This window comes from Protopterus annectens, chromosome 2.part2 (genome assembly GCF_019279795.1).
Source record: "Protopterus annectens isolate FY-2018-M chromosome 2.part2, PAN1.0, whole genome shotgun sequence".
NCBI lineage: Eukaryota > Metazoa > Chordata > Ceratodontiformes > Protopteridae > Protopterus > Protopterus annectens.
In genome coordinates, this window is record NC_056730.1 from 1029637124 (window position 1) to 1029664958 (window position 27835).

The following is a 27835-nucleotide window of genomic DNA, read 5'->3' on the forward strand; positions in this document are numbered from 1 at the left end:
ACACATTAGTACAGGGAACCCACACACACTGAAGGACTCTTGGGACCTTTTAAGGTGTATTGGGCCAAGTTTATACAATGACAACTTGATATTTATTACAGTAGATGTGGTAGATCTTTTCTCAAGTATTCCACACAGTGAAGGTATAACCATGTTTGAGGAAATGATCTATAGGGACACCAAATTAACTCAAGCTGAAAAAAGTGTTACTACCGGTTTAGTGGATATGGTCCTAAGGTACAATTATTTTACATTTCTTGGTGAATACTACAAACAGATTCAGGGCATAGCGATGGGCGCAGCGTGTGCGCCCACCTATGCAAATATAGTCCTAACTAAATGGGAGGAAGACTTTATAATAAATTCGGAGTACAAGGAATGTTGGACTTTGTATCGCCGCTTTTTGGATGACATTGTCCTTTTTTGGATAGGAGGAATTGAAAGATTCATAGAATTTTTCAATTATATTAACAATTCCACTAACTTTCTGAAATTCACATACAATTTGTCTAGGGACAAATTACAATATTTGGATGTGGAAATATACAAGACAGAGGGTGATTTTGAAACTAAAATCTATAGAAAGGAAACCTTCTGCAACTCCTTCCTTCACTACACTAGCGCACACCCCTCACACTGCAAGAAAAATATTGTTAAAGGGCAGTTTGTGAGGGGTAGTAGAATGACAAGCTCTAGTGAAGATTTTTTGGTTGAATGTAATACATTAAGTAAAATGTTTGAGGAAAGGGGTTATCCACATGATTTTGTGACAAATTTAAGAATAGAAGTGGAACTGGGTAGAGCGACAAAATTTCAACCCATAAAAGGACAAAAAATAGTCATTGGGCTTACAAACGAAAACAATATGGATGTGGATTCGAAAGTAAATATGAGCAGGCTTTAATTATGGAATTCAATATGTCCAACATTAGATTTGGTGAAGTATTCGTAAAGAATGGACTAAATTTTCAGATTTATCTGATCTAAGTAGTATTAACAAACTAACCCCTAAAATTGTATATAGGAATTCTAGGACCATTAAGGAAATCTTAGAGTCCAAAATTAAGAAAACAAAATAAGTTATGGAATTGATGGACAAATAAGGAGGGGTAGTTACAAGTGTGGTCATTGTAATCAATGTGAATATATGGCAAACTCTACAGAAATAAAAGTCCCTAGTAGAAACAAAAGTATAAAATTCAATGGCTATTACAATTGCTTGAAACAAAGGGTGTTATATATATGGGAATTTGTAAAAAATGTAGGTCTTTCTATATAGGAAAGACTGAACGAGTCTTGAGGAGGCGAATATACGAGCATTATTACAAAATTTCAAAGGCTAAGGATACTAATGCTTTATACAGGCACACAAAAGTTTGTAGGGATGCTAAATTTGAATTTTATGTTATTGAGCAGGTAAAAAGGGATATTAGAGGTGGCTTATGGGAAGAGAGGGTTGGTTACAGAGAACTTTGGTGGCAAATATATTTGAATGCCACTAAAAAACCTGGGCTTAATGATGCCATCTCTATAACCCCAGTACTCAAACTAAAGGCTGCAGATATATAACAAAGAAATATATCTTCCAATTGTAATTTTGAATGAGCCCAATAGATGGTGCTATTTACTAAGCACTTTATGTTAAGTAAAAGGAACATTATTCCATCAAATTAATTGTTTTAAACATGTATACAATTCAAAGTATTTTTAAATGGAACATTTTTACAATGAGTAAAAGTATTTAATATTAGAAAATTAGGAGTTTTAAACAAATCTGTTTTTAAATGTATTTATTTAAATTAACAAAGAAATGTATTGATTTTGGATATATGTATGTTTTATTTAAAAGTTTCTTAACAAGGACAGTGTAACGATTGGTTGGTACTTGATGCACTCTGACTGATAGGTTAATTTGAAACATTTGCACATATAAAACTTTGACTAATTAACTGTTCTTAGTATCTGATGAAGTCATATTTGTTGAAGACGAAAACGCAATTGATTAAGAGCGTTTATTTAGCTTTTTATTCTGCTGGTTTGTCACTTGGAAAGTATTAAAGCAATTGGACCTTTGCTCGTGTGTTCCTTGCTCAACGTTTGGCCACAGGAGAATTTTTTCTTGGTTTGTTCATTTTGGACTATTTATTCTGCAGAGACAGCAAGCCATTGCAGATCAGATAGTTATAAGTATCAGGCATGTTAATGCACAGATCTATTCACCATGTGGCCAGTTAACACATGTACACATAATGTATGGTCCGGTCACAATATACAGGTCACATCTTTAATCCATCACACTGGCTACCCATGTGCAATACTTACAAACTAAGTGAAACACTGACATGAAACCACATAAACTGTCATTGCTAGATGAGTGGACAGCTGTGCATACAATGGTGGAGGTGTTGTTCAATGTAGGAATATGTACTATACATCAGAACTACACATGTGGGGTACACAAACAGTACTACACATTGAGCTGAAGTATGGGCAGCCCATAGGATTCACCATTGTGGAATATGCCCCTGCAATGAGTGCACACATTGTGATGTGCCATCTGACATGTCCATGACATGTACTGGTCCGGCTGCAACATTGTCTCACTATCCCATAAAACGTACCCCACATACCAAATATACAATCCTTTGTCTGCATAACCCTGTGGACAGTGGAGTATCTGACATCTATGGGTGTATGTCATATGGGCCAACACAGACATGTCAGATAGATGGCCATCACAACCGTTTGGCCAAAACATGTTCACACATGGCTATGGAGGATGGCCAGAGACATGTTCCAACACACACGTGATGTGTTTGTGTGTACACCCTGTTGTACATTTGCTACACATGGTCCAACTATAGCCTTTGTTGAATGGTTACATTGCAGATGTGGAACACTGGACATCCTACAAGCCTGTGCACAGCTTGTGGAGGCATCACTTAATTCGACCACATAAGATGTGTTGAACATCATGACTGTGTCACAGCATGACAGTAATCACCTGTACAGCATCCACATGCATACATACACAGACAACCACATCAGGCCACAGATACAGTACATTTCCCTTGCTGCTGTTGGACATCACTGTCAGCCATGCACCTCATGTGTGTGGTACACAAATGTCATGTGGGACATGGTGTATTGACAAGTCTGCCATGTGTGGACATGGTTGCCAGGCAGCTAAGATATGTTAGCAGATGTGCAGGGGTGTCATCTCTATGTCCTTCGGTGACCTGTCACACATTACACATCATGGTTTAGTGTGTATACACCTCAGTGACGTGGGTCACAATCCACAGTATATACATATTCTGTATGCACACAGTCATGGCTATGCACTGTGTGTGTAATCCACACTGTATAGCAATAGAGAAGCCTCATGATTCCATGCAATGGCACTGTGTCTGTACTTCACACTGTATAGCAATATAGACACCTCATAATACCCTTCAATGGTCATGCACATCTGCTAAAAGTGCATTTTATCTGTAGAGCGTACATGCAACACTGCAATGTGACACCATTACACCACTGTACATGTGACAGGACACCATTGTGTCAAACATGTATGTATGTCAATGCACACATGAGCAGATTACATGTCATACTACATGTTAATGTTAAGGTCATATGCCTCACATCAGCCATGTGTACTGTTACCCTGTGCTGGTCTACATGGTGCAACACAGGGATGCATGCTTACTACCATGATTGTGTGAAATGCATGGCTTCTGCTATGACATATGCTTGCTGTTGTGTGCAACCCAGGGATGTATGATAACAACCACTATTATTGTCTGAGCTGCATGCCGTCTGCTGTATCACATGCATGTTGCATGCTTTCTGTCAAATCACATGCATGATGTGTGTGTGTGTCTGTCTGTGTCCGTGTGTGTGTGTGTGTGTGTGTGTGTGTGTGTGTGTGTGTGTGTGTGTGTGTCTGTACTGCAATGTAGAGTCTTTGTTTGCCTTCACAGGTGATGTAGGTGCCTCACTCTCCTGCAGTCCATCTGATGTTAGTGTCCCCACAGACTCTAGCAGTGATGATGAACATATGTTTGATGCACAGGCAGGGTTTTCAGGGGCTGAATCTATTTATTTATTTTATTTATTTTACATTTGTTGACCGGGCTAGTCTAGCTGGATACATATCCTTTTTCAGTAGAGGCCCGGGGAGAAAAGCTCCCAATAATGAGAAAAGAAACACACTACAATTAAATAAAGGTACAACATTATAAAGATAACAAAACAATACGACATGGTATATACATGCTAGTGGAAAAAAATGCTTAAGTTAAGGAGGTGGCAGGACAAGCTAAGTTGGTAATATGACAAGGGTACATGTGGAGGAAGTAAAATGCTAGATAATAGCTTGTGAGAGAGAAGAGTGTAGGATAATATGAGACATATAGGAATTAGTCTGGGTTTAGACATGGGCACAACCAGTGGGACTTTAAATATTCTCTGAGATTATTTTTGAATAGTTTAAGTGAAGGCATGAGTCTAAGGTAGTTGGGAAGGGAATTACATTGCTTTCCAATAGAGTTAGCATAAAGAGCATCGCCGCCCAAGTTATTAGATTTGATGGTTAATACTTGATTACTGTTTGAAGACCGAAGGGAACTTAAGTTGGTGTATGGGGTCAGGATTTTGCTCAGTGAGGGGGTTTTGTCTGGTTGATTAATTATTTTGAATGCTTCCGTGAGTTGATTGAATTTAAGAAGATTGGGCAGTTCTAACCAGCCTAGTTTCTTGAGGTTGAGACAATGGTGGGTACGATATGGTGTTCCTGTAATTAATCTGGCTATATGGTGGTAGGTGGTAGAAAAGTTATTGAGTTCACGTTTATTGAGGAAGGAAAATATCGGGGAGGCGTATAGTAGGGTTGAAAGGAGATGAGTGCGGGCAATGGTTAATTTTGCATGAGGAGTGAGAAAGTTCCTGATTCTGTACATTGAACCTAGTTTCTTGTTAACTGACTTAATGGTTTGGGCAATGTGCATATCAAATTTGAGCTTGTGGTCAATAGTGACACCTAATAGCTTGGTGTGGGAGACGGGCTCAATGATGGTGCCATTAAAGGATTCGACAAAAAAGGACATAGGATTCGCATGTTGTGGTTCTAGGGGTGGGGGAGTGGTAGAGGAGGGGAAAAATAGAAGTAACTTGGTTTTAGTTGGGTTAAGTATGAGTTTCAGGTCAGAGAACCATTTTTCAACTTTGGCAAAACCTAGTTGGGTGGCTGTTTGGAGTTTCTGGAGAGAGAGATCAGAGCAGATCAAGGTGGAGTCGTCCGCATATTGTATGCAGGTGGTACTGGGGATGATTGTGTGAAGATCATTTATAAAAACAGAGAAAAGAAGGGGGCCAAGTATGGAGCCCTGTGGGACGCCAATGTTGTTAGGGAGTAGTTGAGATAGACTATTTTGCCATAGGACTGCTTGGTGCCGGCCAGAAAGGTAGTCCTTGAACCAGTTTAGTGCCACGTTGTCCAGATGAAAGGTTTGCAGGGTGTGGAGTAATAGCTGGTGGTTAACCATGTCGAAAGCTTTTGAGAGATCAAGAAGGAGCGCAGAGGATATAAGTTTTTTGTTACGGTTGCTATTTATTGAGTCGACAAAGGAGAAGAGGGCAGTAGTAGTACTGTGATGGGGGCGAAAGCCATGCTGGGTAATTGATAGCAGATTATTGATGGTGAGGTGGTGGAGGAGTTGTTTGTGAATACACCGTTCTAAAATTTTTGCTATTGGAGAAAGTATTGCAATAGGCCTATAGTTAGATGTTTCAGTGGAGGAGCCTCCTTTGTGAAGTGGAATGATGTATGAGATTTTCCAAATGGGGGGGACGGTGGCCTCAGTTATGGATCTGTTAATCAAAATTGATATGGGATAGGCAATGACATCAGAGGCTAATTGGAGGTATTCCGCTGGGAGACGATCGGCCGCAAGGGTGGACGGTTTAATTTTTTTAGTAGGGTACGAATGTAGGAGGTGGATACTGTTTGTAGGTTAAAGGAGAGAGGAGGTGAGTCATGAGGAAGAGTTAATGATGGGGAGGAAGTGGGTAGATGATTGGCGAGGGACTGGATGGTCTCTGTAGAAAAAGTGTTAAAGGAATTGGCTATCTCTTCTGGTTTCTTACTAGTGAGTTTCACGGGTATTGGGGTAGAGGATTTACCAGGATGGAGGAGGTTGTTAAATCCAGCCCAGAACTTTTTTGGGTTAGACTGATGTTTGTCCTGGAGGTGACAGAAATACTGTTTTTTATCTCTAGTAATGTCAGATTTCGTGGAGTTTCTGAGTTGTTGAAATTTAATACGATCTAGGGGAGTTTTGGTAGCTCTCCATTTATTCCAAGCCTGGTCACGGAGTTTAATTTTTGCTTTGGTTTCTCTTGTTAGCCAGGGAGCTATGCAGTCCTTAGTTCTAATTAGTCGATTTGGAGCGTGGGAGTCAAGAATGTTTAGGAAAGTGTCATTGAAGTATGACACGCTCTCGGCTAGGGGAAGAGTAGTTAGGCTAGACCAATTGCAGAATTTTAGTTCAGCTAGGAATAGATCTAGGTTGAACTTTTTCCTGTTTCTGATAAGTTTATGTAGGGGTGGGTTGGAAATACAAAGCTTGTGCTTTATAATGTAAGTGACGAGGTGGTCACTAAGGTCATTGGGGAGGGTACCGGTAGAATAATTGTTAGCGGCTTTATTGGTGAGAATCCAGTCAATCGTACTCTCCTTTTGCTGTGTGTTACCAATTCTGGTAGGAGCTGTGATATTTTGGGAGAAGCCATATAGATTGATTGGGTGGGGAGTTGTCTTGGCAGAGCAGTGGGACCAGTCAATATTGAAGTCCCCTAGTATAATGGTTTCTTGAGGGTAGTTTGCAGCTATCCAACTTAAAGTATGCTCAAGGTTTTCAAGGTTTTTCCCTGGTGGGATATAGATTACTACTAGATTGATACGTTTTTGGGAGTTTAGGCAAATCTTTAGTGCAATAAGTTCAATATTAGAGACCTGGGGGGATGCAATGTGTTCCTAATGATGTTAAGTCTGTTATTAAACATTACAGCTATTCCCCCGCCCTTTTTGGTTATTCGATCATTCCTTAGGATATTATAGCCAGGTGGGAGAATTTCTTCATCCTTTGTGGCGGGTTTGAGCCATGTTTCTGAGTGACACATGATATCTGGGGAGTGTGTGGCTATCATAGCATGTAAGCTATGTACTTTGTTGTTTATACTTCTTAGGTTGAGGTGAAAGATGAGGAGGGAGGTATTAGGAGTATGGGGTAGTGTTGAGGTGGCAGGGTCTTGATGAGTGGTGGGGCCTGGATTGGGATGAATGTCACCGTGTTGAGTAATACATTGTTTTAGGTGATCTAGGAATTTTTGAAGTTTGTAGAGTATTTTGAGGTTAGATTTATTATTAGGTGATCTAGGGTAGTGGAGGGTTGGTTGTATATGATTAAAGCCTAGAGATTTTGCAGTATGGGGAGAAGGAACTATAAGGTTAGGTGTTGGGTGTACGTATATGGTAGTGTGGGCCTTGGGGAAAGGAATTCCTAATAGTGTTTGGTGTTCATAGCGTGATAAAAGGTAAGGGATAAGAAGGAGTAAAGTAAGTGAAGAGATGAAGGAATACATGGTTTTAACCATGATAGTGAGTAAGTGGTAGTTTGTGGGGTGGGAAGATTTGGAGGGCTTGCTAAGTTTAGGGGGATGGCTGAGTGTGTGAGAAGAGGTGTTATTAATCGGAGGACAGCCGTGAGTGGAGGGGAGGGGGGTGGGATGGGCTAGATGTATCTATAAATTTAGAGGTAGTGGGGGCGGGTGGGATATGGGGGCAAGGTGGGGTGCGGATCGAGCCCGAGCGAAGCGAGGGCGAAGCGGAGCGGGGAATACACCTGCCAGGAGGTTGCAGGGCCTTAGATTCAGTTGGATGCAAGTGTAGGCTTCAAAGGTAGAATAGGACCTTTCTATTTCCAGACCCTGGAGTTTTTGCAGGGTAAGGTTAAATATACAGTAAATCAGAAAGGTACTGTTGGGTTTCCAGCCTACAGAACTCTAAGCTAGCTAGGTATAATTAATATCTGGGTATTGCTTTTACCCTAAAAGTCTTTTTTCAGTTCAAGCTGATGCAGAGTATAGGATTGTGCATTCGCACCGTGGTAGGGTTTATTCGCAGCCGACGCCAGGAACCTAGGAGCCACTCGATGGTTGTTTAGTGGGGGGGGGGTCCTAAAGTGGGATAAAAGAGATAAACCACGTTTAAGAGGCAGGTTAAATGCAATATCTTATGCTTAGACACTTCAGTTATATATCGCTAAATTATAGTAGTAAGAGGTATGTTAAGATAAGCAGTGAGGGAGAGGCATAGAAAATACACTGTACCATGCATCAAGAAGCTTCACATACATAGGCGTAGACACATTTAGTAAAAAGGCAAGTACATTGTTGTTACAGTCTTGCGCTGCTATTGAAAACATGTGCAGGTTAATACTTCTAGTGTCATTAGATTTAGCTGTAAATTCAGTGGGAAACAACTACCAAATACAGTCTTAAACGATGGCTACTCAGCGATTGCTAGACCCTCGCTCTAACACAGAAAGAAACAGTCTTTTAAGCAGCAGGAAGTGTGAGACTAAACATTCATTAGAACTGCAGTTATAATCAACTTTACCACGTTGCAGATGTAAACTTTAGGAATGGCTATCCTACGATTGCTAGGCACTGGGAGTTACATAGATAAATAACAACCTTTAGAACAGCAGGAGAACAGAGAAAGCAAGCAGTACTTTGAACAGAAGTAGTAATCAACTTAACCATGCTTAGCGTTATCTAAGCTAGGAATACCAGAAGTTGTTTAAATGTGTGTAAGCTTCAGGTATGACTGGTAACATCAAGTGAATTGGTCGCTCACTTAGTGAGGAAATCAGCATGAAAACATTGACATATTGCTGTGTAAAACACAGTTTAACTATATTCAACTTAGTTTGAACATAAGACCGTCTAAGACCAGTAAGAGCGGCTGCCTAAGAGCCCCTTGGTTGAGTTGTAGCTCTTGCAGAGCAGCGACAATTGAGTAGACAGCAAAATGATGTTTAATAAAAAAACAGGCTAAATACCAAGTTTGTTTGTACCTTTGGGAGAGGAGAGTCGTCCGGGCAGGAGGACAGAGCAGTGCCAGCAGGTATTGAAGCAAAAAAATGGCGGAATCTGGCGGGGAATATGAAAACTCCCTGACGTCAGAAAACCTGCCAGGAGGTTGCAGGGCCTTAGATTCAGTTGGATGCAAGTGTAGGCTTCAAAGGTAGAATAGGACCTTTCTATTTCCAGACCCTGGAGTTTTTGCAGGGTAAGGTTAAATATACAGTAAATCAGAAAGGTACTGGTGGGTTTCCAGCCTACAGAACTCTAAGCTAGCTAGGTATAATTAATATCTGGGTATTGCTTTTACCCTAAAAGTCTTTTTTCAGTTCAAGCTGATGCAGAGTATAGGATTGTGCATTCGCACCGTGGTAGGGTTTATTCGGAGCCGACGCCAGGAACCTAGGAGCCACTCGATGGTTGTTTAGTGGGGGGGGTTCCCTAAAAGTCTTTTTTCAGTTCAAGCTGATGCAGAGTATAGGACTGTGCATTCGCACCGTGGTAGGGTTTATTCGGAGCCGACGCCAGGAACCTAGGAGCCACTCGATGGTTGTTTAGTGGGGAGGGGTTCTTAAAGTGGGATAAAAGAGATAAACCACGTTTAAGAGGCAGGTTAAATGCAATATCTTATGCTTAGACACTTCAGTTATATATCGCTAAATTATAGTAGTAAGAGGTATGTTAAGATAAGCAGTGAGGGAGAGGCATAGAAAATACACTGTACCATGCATCAAGAAGCTTCACATACATAGGCGTAGACACATTTAGTAAAAAGGCAAGTACATTGTTGTTACAGTCTTGCGCTGCTATTGAAAACATGTGCAGGTTAATACTTCGTGTCATTAGATTTAGCTGTAAATTCAGTGGGAAACAACTACCAAATACAGTCTTAAACGATGGCTACTCGGCGATTGCTAGACCCTCGCTCTAACACAGAAAGAAACAGTCTTTTAAGCAGCAGGAAGTGTGAGACTAAACATTCATTAGAACTGCAGTTATAATCAACTTTACCACGTTGCAGATGTAAACTTTAGGAATGGATATCCTACGATTGCTAGGCACTGGGAGTTACATAGATAAATAACAACCTTTAGAACAGCAGGAGAACAGAGAAAGCAAGCAGTACTTTGAACAGAAGTAGTAATCAACTTAACCATGCTTAGCGTTATCTAAGCTAGGAATACCAGTAGTTGTTTAAATGCGTGTAAGCGTCAGGTATGACTGGTAACATCAAGTGAATTGGTCGCTCACTCAGTGAGGAAATCAGCATGAAAACATTGACATATTGCTGTGTAAAACACAGTTTAACTATATTCAACTTAGTTTTAACATAAGACCGTCTAAGACCAGTAAGAGCGGCTGCCTAAGAGCCCCTTGGTTGAGTTGTAGCTCTTGCAGAGCAGCGACAATTGAGTAGACAGCAAAATGATGTTTAATAAAAAAACAGGCTAAATACCAAGTTTGTTTGTACCTTTGGGAGAGGAGAGTCGTCTGGGCAGGAGGACAGAGTAGTGCCAGCAGGTATTGAAGCAAAAAAATGGCGGAATCTGGCGGGGAATATGAAAACTCCCTGACGTCAGAAAACCTGCCAGGAGGTTGCAGGGCCTTAGATTCAGTTGGATGCAAGTGTAGGCTTCAAAGGTAGAATAGGACCTTTCTATTTCCAGACCTTGGAGTTTTTGCAGGGTAAGGTTAAATATACAGTAAATCAGAAAGGTACTGGTGGGTTTCCAGCCTACAGAACTCTAAGCTAGCTAGGTATAATTAATATCTGGGTATTGCTTTTACCCTAAAAGTCTTTTTTCAGTTCAAGCTGATGCAGAGTATAGGATTGTGCATTCGCACCGTGGTAGGGTTTATTCGGAGCCGACGCCAGGAACCTAGGAGCCACTCGATGGTTGTTTAGTGGGGGGGGGGTTCCCTAAAAGTCTTTTTTCAGTTCAAGCTGATGCAGAGTATAGGATTGTGCATTCGCACCGTGGTAGGGTTTATTCGGAAACGACACCAGGAACCTAGGAGCCACTCGATGGTTGTTTAGTGGGGGGGGGGTTCCTTTGGGAGAGGAGAGTCGTCCGGGCAGGAGGACAGAGTAGTGCCAGCAGGTATTGAAGCAAAAAATGGCGGAATCTGGCGGGGAATATGAAAACTCCCTGACGTCAGAAAACCTGCCAGGAGGTTGCAGGGCCTTAGATTCAGTTGGATGCAAGTGTAGGCTTCAAAGGTAGAATAGGACCTTTCTGTTTCCAGACCCTGGAGTTTTTGCAGGGTAAGGTTAAATATACAGTAAATCAGAAAGGTACTGTTGGGTTTCCAGCCTACAGAACTCTAAGCTAGCTAGGTATAATTAATATCTGGGTATTGCTTTTACCCTAAAAGTCTTTTTTCAGTTCAAGCTGATGCAGAGTATAGGATTGTGCATTTGCACCGTGGTAGGGTTTATTCGGAGCCGATGCCAGGAACCTAGGAGCCACTCGATGGTTGTTTAGTGGGGGGGGGGGTTCCTTTGGGAGAGGAGAGTTGTCCGGGCAGGAGGACAGAGTAGTGCCAGCAGGTATTGAAGGTATTGAATCTGTGCCATTGGTTGCCATTGCACCTATATCCCCCTCATCTCCGCACACAGTTCTCATGCCAACACATACCCCATCACCAGTGGCCATAGAGGAAGGACAGTTAGTGTGTGGTAGCTTGGAACAGGAACGTGTGGTGGCTACGGAAGGTGTGTATTCACACCATGGTGTCAATCAAATGACTGGAGATGTGCCACACAGGCATGTGGCCAGTGTTGCTCATGGGAGGACCTCTGGCCGACATGCCCCTGCAGGACAGAGCGCAGCAGCTGGTGTCACCAGACGCATGTTTCAGACTGTAATGGTGGCATAGGCATGTGCTGAACAGCAGAACAGGAAAGGGCAGAGGCTTCAGAGGGCTGCTATCCATTCTTTAAATGACAACATCCAGGCATTGACAAATGCTCAACAGCAGATTGCTGATGTTTTGGACAGACGATTGGGTGACATGGTTGGAATCCTTGAATGTGGCATGACAATCCATGAGGGTGAGCTGTCTGTGCTGGAATATCTGATAGGAGTGAGGCGTAGGGCATGTGGACGTAGGCCAGCTACATCACCTAGTGCAGGTCTACGTGAACGAGCTACCTCACATGCCTGCTCCTATAGTGGCGGTAGCAGAAGCAGTGCAGCTGGTGCTGCGCTGTCCACACCAGGACACAGCAGGCCACATGGGCGTGGCTCTGGATGGTCCCAACAGGGATACGGTTCCAGTGGACATATTTCATCGGACAGTACCCAATCTGTACCTCTGCCTGGTATTGCCCGTGCAACCCCTGGCAGGCACAGGTCACATGGCCATGGCCGGACACTGTGAGCTGTAAATCATGGTCTGTATAGTCTGGAGCTGTCAATAATACCCCTGTGTAGGCCAGACACATGGCAGAGCTATGTGCACATGCACGCACCAGAAACATCTGTAGGGCACTGCAACACTCACATGCATAACAACCACACATGGCCAATTAGATAACAGGCCCTAACCCACACACATGATGTCATCCACTGGTGCAGCCTAGTCCCCTGGCAAACATTATTACCCTGTGCATATGATGATGCCTGTGCTGGATCCCTGTCATCCACACCATCGGTGCAGGGACATGCTCATATGGTCTGATGCACAGGGTGAACAGAATAGGGAGATAAGTGTAGATTACAATTGTTGTGTACTGTTGACACGCAGCAGACATTCCACATAGTATAGGTTTAGAATGCATTGTTTTCTGTTCACAGTATGTGTCTTGGTAACAACAGTAACAGCATGTTGGTAATGATGTCCTGTTTCCCTCCTTCAGGTCTAATTGCATGTGCCGATGAGTTCCAGTGTTTGCAGTTTCCCATGTGTAAATGTGGACTACTCACAGGCATGTATGGCAATATCAGCATGCTATACGTAGCTTCAACCTCACTGTTAGAAAGGCTGACATTCCAAAGATGTCTACACATCTACTGATCCAGGAGCATGTGAGCTGTGTACTAAGCTACAGTGGCTAGAGACGTGACATCCATACCGGCTGACATCACAGGTACAGTTACATGGGGCGGGGAGTTTACATAGCAGTCTAGCTGATGACAAGGGTAGAGGCCAGTTGATAGCTTGAGGTCTCACTGTATAGCAGTAATACACATTCACATTATAGGATGAGAACACACAACTACACACACACACACACACACACACACACACACACACACACACACACACACACACACACACACACACACACACACACACACACACACAGGTATTCACACACATGTATTCAGACACAGTAACATGCCCACACTCACGGGGTCAACGACACTGTAACATACACATACTTGATAGTGTTGAGGTGAGGACCCCTGCCTATGTGGTAATCACCATTACAGTACTGTGTACCCACATGACGCGACACAGAGAGTGAACATGTACAGGTAGTCTGTAATGCCTAAGATCGACGGCATCAACAGGGTAGTAGATTGCATCACCTGGAGGGGATAGGGGTCCTATCTGTTCACTATGGTAACATACATCCTCACTCCATGGACCATGCAGCCATACATATACAGGCACACACACACTGTGGAGTTCGCAATTGAATGCACTATGTCATGCACATACAGATAGCTCACATGTGTGTGATACACACCCCACCCCTGCCTATGTCTTGCTTTCTACACTGCAGTATGTACAGATCTCTACAACAGTGTACAGGGGTGTGTAACAATTGGGATGTATTCCCCACCATATGTGGCATATATTGACACACAAGTGAACACACATGGCAGTACTGTGAATCAAACACCTGCTATCTTATGATATGTATGACAGACATGCAGTAGTATTGCCTGTATTACAATGTGCACCGACGCTACCTTTGGCAACTGTGCTGATATATGCACACGGGAGGTCTTAAGTGTTACAAGTGTCAAGTGATTTACAGTCAGTTACACCCTGACCGCTGTGTAGGTTGTATGTCTTCCCCTTCAATTAACAGAAACATAGCTTAGTGTTTGCACATGTTATGGTAGGATGGCTTGTGACACACATGTGAGCTGTCTTCAGCAAACATCCATCTGCAAAGTTGGCCCACCACTTTATGTCCACACATCTGTCCATACCTGAAATACATCTAACTGTACTGTCAGTATTTCACCATATACAGTTGGCAATAATGGGGGCTGCATTGCAACTGCATGTTGTAGTAAGACACAGATCACCTGCAAACATCGGCTACTGCACACGCATGGTAGCTGAATGCATACCACTACATGTACATTTGCGTAGGTCCTACATTCCTGTCATTTAGCCATGTTTGTAGGCATTGCAATTGGTGGACATGTGTGATGACATACATGACACATGGACTGTTGTATGATATGATAGTTGTCATGGGTAACCAGTACAGAGGGAATGTTAACTCAGTCAACATTGCTATCACATCTTATGTACTATTAGCATTCAACAGCCATCGACCTACCTTCCATGTGCATGTGTGTAACTGCTGTAGCCACCTGTCTGCATGAAGGACAGCAACAGCTATGCTATGTACATATGTGTTGTATGTGTGTGTGTGGGGCATGTACATATCCACGGCAGGTACATGTATGTCATATCCAAACATGAGTGTGTTTACTGGTGTACAGCAACAGTCATCTGTTGCAGCTGTTTATGACCCAGGGCCCCTGTTATATGTACAGCCGACCTGGTTATGAACAGTGGTATCATTGCATTGCATAACACATGATGCAACTGTGTCAGTACATGGGTAGTCTGCACAGTTGCTGTAGAGCTAGGTACAGTCCATGGGTCACATGGTGTTGTACTAATATATATTCTGCCACATGTATGGATGTTTGCTGCTGGTCCAAGGACATGGTGATGTCTGAGGGCTACATCCTAGAATGTGGCTTTTGACACTGCGATCTGCACCTGACACATCTGTGATGCCTTTTGAGGGTGTACTGGTCAGTACATGTGAGTGGCCTTCATGTACGTGGGGACATCACCACCTGGAGCAGTCCGTAACGGTGTTATGGCCCACATGTCTGTATCCAAGGTATATGGTGGTAGTACTATTGTGCCTTCAGCCAGGTGTTCCTCACTGCACAGGTGTCAGTATTCCCCATTGTTGGATCTAGATTGGCAGCTGTGATTATGAATGCTACACATCTAGCACTGTTTAGCATACATATACAATGCAGTTGTCCTCTAGGTGTCAGGGTGTTAACCTGGTCTCAGGACATTCGTCTATGAATGGCACTATATGGGCGAAGTAGCCACTCCTGGCAGGACATCACCACGGGTGTTATTAGTGTGCCAGGTTTAGATTGGTACATCTAAGGTGACGGACAGCAGCAGACATTGTGTAGATGACCGGTGTCAGATATATGTAGTGCAGCTTTCATACTAACAATGACAACTATCGATACACTGTGCCCTTCCATGTTTAGAATCAGAATGCATACAAAACAGCCCTTTGCTACTAAGTGTGTGAGCATGCCCATTATGACGTTGTGTAGATGGACACATAGTGCATTCCAAACGGACGTGTGCAAATAAGTGTGAGAGCATGCCCAGTGACACCTTGTGTTGGTTATGTGCCTCTATGTGTATGGGCATGGCCATTGTAACCCTGTATAGCGATAGTGGTTGTCCAGGCAACAGATGGCCATACTCTACTTCAGGATGGATTCCTGCATTGAACACATTGGTTCACAGGTATGTACATCATAACTGCCAGCATCTATGTCAATGTCCGCATTCCTAGAAGGTCATATTGACAGTCTTGAAAGGTGTGGTGTCTGTGGTGCATCTCATATCTATGTAGTGTTGTAATAGTGGTCCATAGATAGTCAGTTGTCCTGATCACACCACTGGCGTGTGTTTGTCTCCGTCTGCCTGGGGACAGTAATATGCTTTTAGACTGCTCACACTCCATACAATCCCTATCGGTGTCTTTTCCATTGCTGATGATGTCACCCACTTAGAAGTATGCCTCTGGGAGTGCTGTGTCCCAGAAATCTTGGTAGCATGTTCTGTAACTGCATAATGCTATAATGTAATAAGGTAGTTAGGTCTGTTTTCTAATACCAGCCATGCCAGTTTGTGTGTGTTTCCGTCTGCCTGGGGACTGAGTAATGCTTTTAGACTGCTCACACTCCATACAATCCGTATCGGCATCCTTTCCATTGCTGATGATGTCACCCACCTAGAAGTATGCCTCTTGGAGTGCTGTGTCCCAGTAATCTTGGTAGCACATTCTGTAACTGCATAATGCTATAGTGTAATAAGGTAGTTAGGTCTGTGTTCTAATCCCAGCCATGCCAACGTGTGTGTGTGTTTCCTTCTGCCTGGGGACAGAATAATGCTTTTAGACTGCTCACACTCCATACAATCCCTATCAATGTCTTATCCATTGCTGATGATGTCACCCATCTAGAAGTATGCCTCTGGGAATGCTGTGTCCCAATAATCTCGGAAGGGCATTCTGTAACTGCGTAATGCTGTAGTGTGATAAGGTAGTTAGGTCTGTGTTCTAATCCCAGCCATGCCAACTGTGTGTGTGTTTCCATCTGCCTGGGGACAGGATAATGCTTTTAGACTGCTCCCACTCCATTCAATCCCTATCGGCATCTTTTCCATTGCTGATGATATCATCCACCTAGAAGTATGTCTCTGGGAATGCTGTGTCCCAGTAATCTCGATAGCGCATTCTGTAACTGCATAATGCTATAGTGTGATAACATAGTTAGGTCTGTATTCTAATCCCAGCCATGCCAACTGTGTATGTGTGTGCGTGTTTCCGTCTGCCTGGGGACAGAATAATGCTTTTAGACTGCTCACACTCCATACAATCCCTATCGGCATCTTTTCCATTGCTGATGATGTCACCCATCTAGAAGTATGCCTCTGGGAATACTGTGCCCCAGTAATCTCAGTAGCATGTTCTGTAACTGTGTAATGCTGTAGTGTGATAGAATAGACAGGTAGGTGTTCTATTCCAAGGCATGACAGGTGTGTGTGTTTGGCAGTCATACCCTATGTGTTGATATATGTGAGTGGCTAGCTCGAGGATGTGTTGTGTGTTTTGTTATTTTCCTATATAGTGTCCATAAATGTCACAATCGCCCAAGAGACTGGGTTGGCAAGACATACACATACATTCACCAATAGGTCTGGTGAGTAAATGTCAGCAGCCCTAATCTTACCCTTAATACAGTCTGACCTGTGTGACGCAATGAAACACACTTGCCTTGATAGTAACACCAGTACATAATGCAGGAGGTGCATGTGGTTTCCTTTTCATTCTTGTCTAATGCTTCGGTGTCATGTGGTCCGCTGTTGTGATATATATTCTATATCCATGTATGTGTGTGTATATGTATATGTGTATGTATATATATGTGTGTGTGTGTGTGTGTGTATCTATATATATTAGCAAACATAAATCTACATGATGGAATACATGTCCTATACTGTTGAATGCCTGTGCTGGATGATCTGTACGTGATCACTTCAGATGCAGGTATATCTGCCATGGCTTAGTGGTAAAGCACATCGTCTGTGGTGTGCAGGGTCCTGGGTTTGAGGCATGTAGAGACCAGTTATTTTGTTGCTGGGAAGAACAAGGGACATCAAATACGGTGATAGTAAGGTGCTCTTAGCCAGTTGTGTGCGGATCTGCGCGACAGTAAGCAGTGGTTATTATTTTGGAGGCTCAGTATGGGTCATGTAACTATGCACTAGAAGACAATACTATGCAAATGAGGTGGAAAATAGTGAATCCCATTTATCCCCAGGGTGTGATGCAGATCCCAAGAGTGTATGTGTACAGATAGCCGTGTGCAGGACTCGAATATAGGTGAAAGCATGGGGGGGGGGGTTGTCAGGCATACTGTATGTACCTTTGAGCCCTGTGTCTCAGGATTGCTCCTGCCTTAGCACACCTAAGCTAGGGGTGTGTCTATACCTGCCTAGTGCAATTGGGAGGGACAACAGCAGTAGGAGAGTAGTCAAGGTGAACAAGCTGTGCAAACGGGTGATAATTAGCACAATCAGCAGATTACAGGCCCAGCCCAGTGCAGAACACCACGATAAAGTGAGCAAGCACCATACAGATGGGTTTTTTCCACACTCTACACCACCAGTGTATACACGTGGGGAAATTTTATGAAACAATCCAATGAAATGAGAAGGGCTGCAGCAGGCAACATAGACCAACATGTGCAGGAGGCTGAGGGTGGTGAGGATGTAAATGCTGCCGAACAACCCTCAGTGTGGAGACAAAGAAGACTGTCCAGACCTAGGGTAACCTACCAGGGGCTACATGAGCTGGAGATAGTGGAGCGCTATGGGGTGGACAGAGACCTCCTACAGCAGATTGTTGAGCTGTGCCGGCCACACCTGACACATCGAACAGGTCGAGGGAAACCCATCCCAGTGGATACCAAGGTATGTGTAGGCCTAGGTATACTAGCCACAGGTACCTCCCAAAGGACAACTGGGGATATCATGGGGATCTCACAGGCATCTGCATCTAGAGTATTCCACCAGTTACTAGATGCCATGTCGCCACATACCAGTGAGCACGTGCATTTCCTCAACACACGTGAGGTGTTGACCAGCAATATGCATCTCTTCCACCAAATGGCAGACTACCCTGGGGTACTGGGTGCTATAGCCTGCAAGCACGTACGCATCAAAGCACCACCCAGTGAGTGGGGTAGGGCCTACATTAACCGCAGGGGCATCCCCTCCATCAACTGCCAGGTCATATGCAATGCCCAGGGCATTATAGTGAATGTGTGTGCTGGCTGCATGGAAGCTATGACAATTCCAATATATGGCATCTGACGCAGCTGTACCACACCTTTGCCAATATGGACATCCCCTACGGTCACCTAGTGGGGGATGCTGGGTACCCACTGGAGCCGTGGCTGATGACACCCATCAGAAATGCACACACACACCTGAACAATTATGCCATAATGAGGCACACGCACAAGCAGGACATATAATTGAGCATGTGTTTGGGATGCTCAGGTCATGGTTCCTGTGTCTGGACACATCCGGTGGAGCCTTGCAGTATTCACCAGGTACATGCACCCAAATTGCTATGGTATGTGCTATGCTACACAATATGATCCTGCAGAAACAGTTGCAGCAGGAACAGCATGGGGCAGGGCCACACAGCACTCCACCAACGCCAAGGCCTGTACAGGCACAGAGTGACTAGGAGGAGGAACTACCTGATCCAGACCCAGTAGACAGAAGGAGGCGTGCCCAGTATGACCTGGCCTTGGCAAAGAGGCAACACATAGCATATGCACTGACACAGTAGGTACCCAGGGAATGTCACCCTCTCTGACTTGCACAGACAGTAAAAGGGATGCCAAACATGACACTACCTGTGCTCAGCCATGTATAGGAAGTGCACTGTGTGCATCCGACATAGGCAGCCTTCGAGCACCGTCCTCAGGTCTGGCACACCCTCAAGGTAAGTCAATCAACCTACCAATTGGCAGTTGTATTAGAATGTGTTTTTACCTGAAGCTATGGTATGGATGTGAGCATGCAAGGGAATTTGGTGGCCAAATGTTAGTGCAATGGACAGTACACATCCATAGTGGCACCATGACATCTATAGCACATACCGGGGTCACAATAGTAGCCAGTAGTACACAGGGTGTCCTAACCCACTCTGGGTTATGGGCTGAACATCATGTGTGTCCATACAGCCCACACAAGTCTCAACCAGCTGGACAGGTGTAGACCAACACAGACAAATGCTGTACAATGGCCTCTGAATATGCCCAATGGATGACCCCCCCCCCCAAAGACACACACAGACAGACTACAGCAGGTCAGGCAGTTGAATGTAGGTTGTGAAGGCTAGGACGTCTGAAACTAATATGTTGCTAATTAAAGCTAGGATCTGGAGTATACTGGTAAGCCTCTAGCCAGCCCATTAGGTAGGTCCACACACTGAAATGGAGTACCTGACATACCAGTACAGTAGTAGGTAAAGTGTACAACTGTCAGCTGTGCCCCCTTCCAACTTACACATGTAACAGTCATGTGCGCCTCCCCCCCCCGCTCCAGTGCTGTGTAGGAATGTGGATACAGTTGGATGTCCCCCCATGCTGTGCAGAAATGTAGCAACAGTCAATGCCACATGACCAATGGATACCTTGCAGACACAGCATGCCACCTGTCAATGTACAACGCAGGGGTCGGCACCACAGTACTGACTACCTGGACGTGTAACACATGTGATCCAGTTGACCATACTGGGCATGCTCAAACACATGAAGGTATGACGGTAATGTCAGTAGACAACATGCGTAACGGTCATACTGGGCATGCTCACACACTTAAACATAAGATGGCCAGGTCTGCAAACACCAGTGGTCCAGACATTTTCCATATTCATAAAGGACACACACACACCTCAAGGTTGGTGGCAACGCACGATGCATCGGAGACCATCCAGGTGCAATTAACCATAGGCAAGACTGCTCTGCAATTTGTAGCATGTTACAGGCCACCCTCTCAAACTCAGGAACCTCACATGGCCTTCCTGAAAACACTGGAGGAGATAAATGTATCTCCAAATACCATCATACTAGGTGATTTCAACTACCCTAATATAGATTGGGAACACTATTCAAGCCCAAACACTCTAGCCCAAAGGTTCCTGGAGTTCATAAACTCAAATGCCATGGAACAACTAGTCACCATCCCCACAAGAGGAGAAAACATACTTGATCTCATCATCACGAACATGGGATCACAATGTTCAACACCGGAAGTATACCCCTCACTGGTGAGATCAGATCATAAACTAATCTCGCTGGAGGTCCTCATCCCACCAAAACCTGAAATAAAAAGACCACAGTAAAAAACTTCTCAAAAGCCGACTTCACACTTCTAAAAACTAGTGTGGTCTCCTTTAAGGCCCTGAGCCAGTGGTAAACATTACTCAAACCGCTGAATCACTTACAAATGCCTTCTACCAGCACCTACAGGACTGCATGGATCAGGCAATCCCAAACAAAACTAAGACTCTTTGTACCAAAGGCAAGCGTCCAGTCTGGTGGACCCCAGCCATAAACAAGCTCTACAACAAAAGGAGGAAGCTACTACAAGATAGAGCAAAATCCTTGAAAGGTAAGACACCTTTGATCATTATAAGTAAAAAACTAAGAGCTCTCATAAAATCATCCAAAGCAAATTTTGAGAGAAAAATCGCCAAGGACTCAAAAGACAATCATAAGGCCTTCTTTAGCTATGTTAGAAACCTAGGAGGAAACTCCCAGATATGCTCGGAATTAGTTCAAAATGATGTGAAGATTACTGAAGCTACACACATTGCCAACATACTGGCTGACAGGTTCAGTGCAAACTCGCCCCCCCAAAGGAGAGATATCTATACCAGAGGATTGTAGCCCCCAAACATCTCCAACGCCCAGGTGAGAACTGCTCTCCAAGGCAAAAAACACAGCATCCATGGGACCGGATGGTGTCCCCAGCTGTGTGCTCCACGAACTCAATGAGGAATTAAACCCGCAGTTAGGACAGCTGTTTAATCTTAGCCTCACCTCAGGATACGTACCCAAGGAGTGGCACACGGCGACTGTGGTCCCACTTCATAAGGGCGGTGCCTCCACCGACCCTGGAAATTACCGTCCCATTAGCTTGACAAGCCTTATCTGCAAAGCCATGGAGAGGATCATAATGGAACTCATAAATAAAGACATAGGGAACTTGCAGACTTTGGATCCATCCCAGTTTGGCTTTGTCAAAGGCAGATCATGCCTCTTATACTTGGTTGACTTTTTTGAAACAGTCACCAAGGCCATTGATGAGGGCAAGGCAGTCCATACAGCCTACCTCGACCTGGCAAAGGCCTTCGACATGATACCCCACTCAGGTATCATCAAAAAACTCATCGGCTTAAATGTAAACCCATACATCACAAGATGGGTTGCAAACTGGCTAAGTGACAGAACCCACAGGGTCAGAGTTGCTGGCGCCATGTCAGACTCAAAGCCTGTCACAAGTGGTGTCCCACAGGGCTCAGTCCTGGGACCACTCTTGTTTGGCATCTACTTTTCTGAAGTACAAGCAAACACAGGAGGGTTATGGCTGACAAAGTTTGCAGATGACTGCAAACTGGGCACCGTAGTCGAAAACACATCTGACACAGATATCCTTCAGAAGGGCCTCACAGAAATGGATAACTGGTGCCAGAGCCGTGGCCTAAAGTTAAACGCCAAGAAATGCATAGTCATACCCTTCGGGAAAAACAAGGTTACCCCTAGCTACCATATAGGTGGCAATCCACTGAGCACAGAAGAAGTCATCAGGGATCTGGGGACCCAGGTTGACAGTAACCTTTCGTTTGACACTCATGTTGCCAAAGTAGTTAGGAAAACCTTCTACATTGCCCACCTGATCATGAAAGGATTCACATCTAGATCTAGGAGGTCATCGTCCCCTGTACTCATCACTCATTAGACCTATGATTGAGTACAATGCCCCATTCGGAATGTATCTGACCCGACACCTGCAGCAGCTGGAAAGGCCCCAAAAGTTCCTCACCAAAAGGATAAAGGGTCTCAAAAATATGTCTTATGCTGCCAGACTGAAAGAACTCCAGCTCTATTCAGTTGCATACCGCTTGCTCAGAGGTGACCTGTGCCTGACATATAAGGCCATGTCAAACCCAGATTTGATGAATATGCTTCACCTCAAAAAATCTAGATCCCTCAGAACCACAAGGGCGGGAGACTTAAACCTTGACATGGTTATTAATAGAACGTGCTGGAGGGACAGATTCATCACCCAGAGACTCCCTATGCTGTGGAACAAAATCCCGGTACATGTGAGGCAAAGCACCTCGCTGGCCTTGTTCAAGAGGAATCTTGACCAATGGATGGGAGATCGCAGATATACCCCAGGGATTACTTCAGTGTCACTGCTTGACAGAGGCACAGCAAAATAATAGGCATAGTTTCTTCAAACTAAAGGGGTGGCGAAAGCCACATAACTATGGGCTAGGCTTATAAATGCCCTTGGGCAGATAGCCTAGTATGAACCTATGAACCTATGAACCTATGAACATATCTGCCGGTACATTGCTATACTGTTGGATGACTGTGCTGTATGGTATGTGTGTGGTACTGCCTATTGTCTGTATATTTGCCATGGTGTATTGGTAATTCAGATTAGCTGTGTGCGCAGGGTGTGCTACCAGCACTTGCAAAGGACGGTTCTATGTTTGTGGCCAGAACAAGGCCATTGGATATGGAGTGAGTAAGGCACATTGCAGCAGTTGGGAGCAGTTGTGCGTGGGTTTGCATGGTGTTAAGCACTGCTGACCTCTGGTTACAGCTTCTTATACTTGTTTAGACTCCACATTTCTTTAACAGTGCAATACTCGCATACTGGTAGCCAAACACGCTTACACCCGCTCGCTCCCTCACTTGCACATGCACCAACATTGGGGCTTGCATTTGTCACTCATCCCTTGTGATGCCTATTACATCGGACTACATGATTACAGTATCGGGTATGGCTGACCATTAGGCGATGGCATGGCGTTCGACTGTACGGAATCGGTGGCCTATCCATTGAGTTAATCATATTATATGCGTGTTCCTCATACAATCTGCTCACCTCTGGCTGATACATGGGAACTGATACTCTGCAATGCAAACAAGTAAATGTGTTTTGGGAACCACATCCGTCTGCCGGGTCATGCTACCGCATACCTATTGTAGGTTTTCCACCATTTAAATTGGCCGAAGTGAGACTTTAGGATTAACACCTATCCCACTTTGCATGGGACAGTCCCTCATTAGGTGTATGTGCCATGCAAGAATAATCTAGGCATAGCAAATGTCCTGATTACAGGACAGTATTATATTCTACGTTTCTCTAATAGTTGCATGCAATAGTTATTGTATAAATGACACTTCTATATGTTATGTGAAGTAGCATAAGCAACTTGACTGCTGCTAGACTAAGCTTTGATTTGTGCTAATGCGTATATTTCTGTACTATGCACAGCTGTAGGTATGTTCTGACCTGGTACGTCTGACATTTCTACGGAGCAGGTCCCACTTTGGCCATTTGGAAAGGTGGCAGCCCTATAGGACCTATATGTAGAGATGTCAGATTTGGCAAGGCAACACATACCCACAGCCAGTAGAAAATTGACAACTTCACCGGTTTGCATAAGTAAAGGTTATTCTTGTAGCATTATAGTTGCTAATACTGCTTCCTATAACATCTAGGTGTTTCAGATACAACAAAATCATTTTATGCAACCACTACAGACAATATATGGATTCTTTGCCCAAAATCACAGGCCATGTGCCATAATAACATTCATTTTGCAGGACACAACTGCCCAAAGGGGAGTGCCCCTCACAAAGGCGAACAGGTGGTAACCCCAAACTATTATGCTATCATCTACCTAAGGTAGTTGGTGGAATATGCGCTTTCCGTCACTAGCAGACCTCACATACGAATGGGGGAGAATGAACACTGTATCAAGGATACTGCATAACACCCTCAGGGACACATTTAGATGATTGGTTCTATTAACCTGATACATTGACAGTCACAGGGCATATGTATTCATTCACATTTGTCGAAGTACATGCTGTTTATGACTCAAACATGTTGTCATTAGTCATTACGTGTATTCTGTCACCTGTCCACCTAATATCACTAGTTCTGGAAGTGTTTAGTTAGGACTGTGTTAGATTCTGATTCGTAATCACGGACGTCCATGATAATCGGGTACAGGGCACTGATATATTCCCTATGTGTTCCCCCAATGGTTTATGGACTATCCAGTAGATGCGCTCTTCAGGTTTGGGAGGTATGGGCATATGCTATGCCCACATAGGAATATTAATTTCTTCCACGGGGCGGGCCTAATACATCTCTACCAACCAACACCTGCACACTTAGGCACATTATTGCATGCCCATGATTCACCTACCTGACACCCCTCTACAGCACTCATGACTCATACTTACTGTGAGTGCAGCTGGGGTATGAACAAACACCTACACATTGCACACTCTCCCCGTCTCGGCACACATGTCGTACGTTTTGTCAAACCATGTGTTATCAGACTTGCTCAACCTACTGTTCCGTGTACAACTACATCCTGGTCGCTTCAACCATTACTGGTTCTCCTACAAGGCAAATTTTTGGTGTCCCCCAAGGGACACCGTGATCCATGTTTAAAGTGTGGACCTTTCAGAACTCTCCCACTGGTAATTTCCTGCCAGTGGTCTGGAAAGCAGTGGTGTATTTACCTTTATCGCGTACCTGTATGTCACACCAGCCTAGCTGGGGGGGTGTGGGAGGTAGACGTTAGTTGATTGGACCTCCCACTAACATATGCCCGATCTGAATATATGTTACCCATAATTACTGTACCGTAACTTAGGTATATACATGTTTAAATCTACAGTAACATATATATATATATATATATATATATATATATATATATATATATATATATATACATACATATATATATATATATATATATAATATTATATATATATATATATTTTTGTGCGTATAAATATATATATATATATATATATATATATATATATATATATATGTATATATATGTTGTCAGTCATTACGTGTATTCCACCTTAGTGTATCCATCAACATCCCACACTACTAATGCTCCACCTGTTGACCTAATATCACTAGTTCTGGAGGGGTTTAGTTAGGACTGTGTTAGATTCTGATTCGTAATCACTGACATCCATGATAATTGGGTACAGGGCACTGATATTGTCCCTATGTTTTCCCAAAATGGTTTACGGACTATTGAGTAGATGTGCTCCTATGGTTTAGGAGGTATGGGCATCTGCTATGCCCACATAGGAATATTAATTACTTCCTCTGGGTGGGCCTAGTACATCTCTGCCAACCAACACCTGCACACATACACCCATTATTGCATACCCATGATTCCCATACCTGACACCCCTCTACAGCACGCATGACTCATCCTTACTGTGAGCGCAGCTGGGGTATGACCACACCCCTAAACACTGCCCACTCTCCCCGTCTCGGGACACATGTGGTACGTTTTGTCAACCCATGTGTTATCAGACTTGCAGAACCTACTGTTCCGTGTACAACTTCATCCTGGTCACGTCAATCATCATAGGTTCGCCTGCATGGCGAATTTTTGGTGTCCCGCAAGGGACCCCGTGATCCATGTTTAAAGTGTAGACCTTGCAGATCTCTCCCACTGGTACTTTCCTGCTGGTGGTCTGGAAAGCAGTGGTGTATTTACTTTTATTGCGTGTCTGTATGTTTCACCGGCCTAGCTGGGGTGGTGTGGGAGGTAAAAGTCTGTTTATTGGACCTCTCACTAACATATGCCTAGTCTGAACATATGTTATCCGTAATTGCTGTAACGTAACCTAGTTATGTATATGTGTATATCTACAGTAACATATATATATATATATATATATATATATATATATATATATATATTTTTTTTGTGTATATATATATATATATATATATATATATATATATATATATATATATATATATATATATTTTTTTTTTTTGTGTGTGTGTGTGTGTGTGTATAGATATATATATATATATATATATATATATATATATATATATATATATATATATATGTATATATATAAAACTCCAAAACAAAAACTTGTGTACGTTAAATGTAACGTGCGTGCACGGAAATTGACCAACAAAACACCAAAATATATTCCAGCACTGCACTGTCGACCAAATAAACAGGTCAGAAGGAGCATAAATATTTTATTAGCTCACAGACAGTAAAATACACTCCAAACCAGTTTCACCCTTTAGGCATCATCAGTGGATTACACAAAGTGTTTTCATCACTCCATTAAATATGTCTTCCTTAAAGAGACATATCCCATTTATATAAAAACACCATGTATACAAATACATATTACTAGAGCAGAAAAACAACATAACAATAAATACACATATTCATACCCAAATATTATTTTTAATTTTTTATTATTATTATTATTTATTACTACACATAAACCTCACTATTAAAGAAACTCATTTAACCTGGGTTTATGTAAAGCCCCTAAATTCAAAATCCACATTCTTTCCTTTTTATCTAATATTAAATGTTTCTCAGTTTCCCCCATATTGATGTTTCCTAATGTATCAATCCCTATAAATATAAAATGTGCCATAGTATGATCAATTTTATGTTTATATAGGGCACTTCAAACCCTTTGACATTTAATGTCACTTACATGTAGTGCCATTCTACTTTTAAAAGATCTTGATGTTTGGCCCACATAAAAGGCCCCACATTGACATACTGCCATATATACAATCCATTCAGTCCTACAGGTTATTAAATGTTGTATATCAAAAACTTTAGAAGTATTAATAGATGTAAATGATTTTGTTTTAGGAACAACTTTACAATATGTGCATCTACCACAAGGATTGCAACTTTTACTTGCAATCAATTTTGTTTTGTTATATCTCATCTTTTTATACCATGAAAGTGATTCACCAATATGTCTATCCCTCCTATACCCAAATT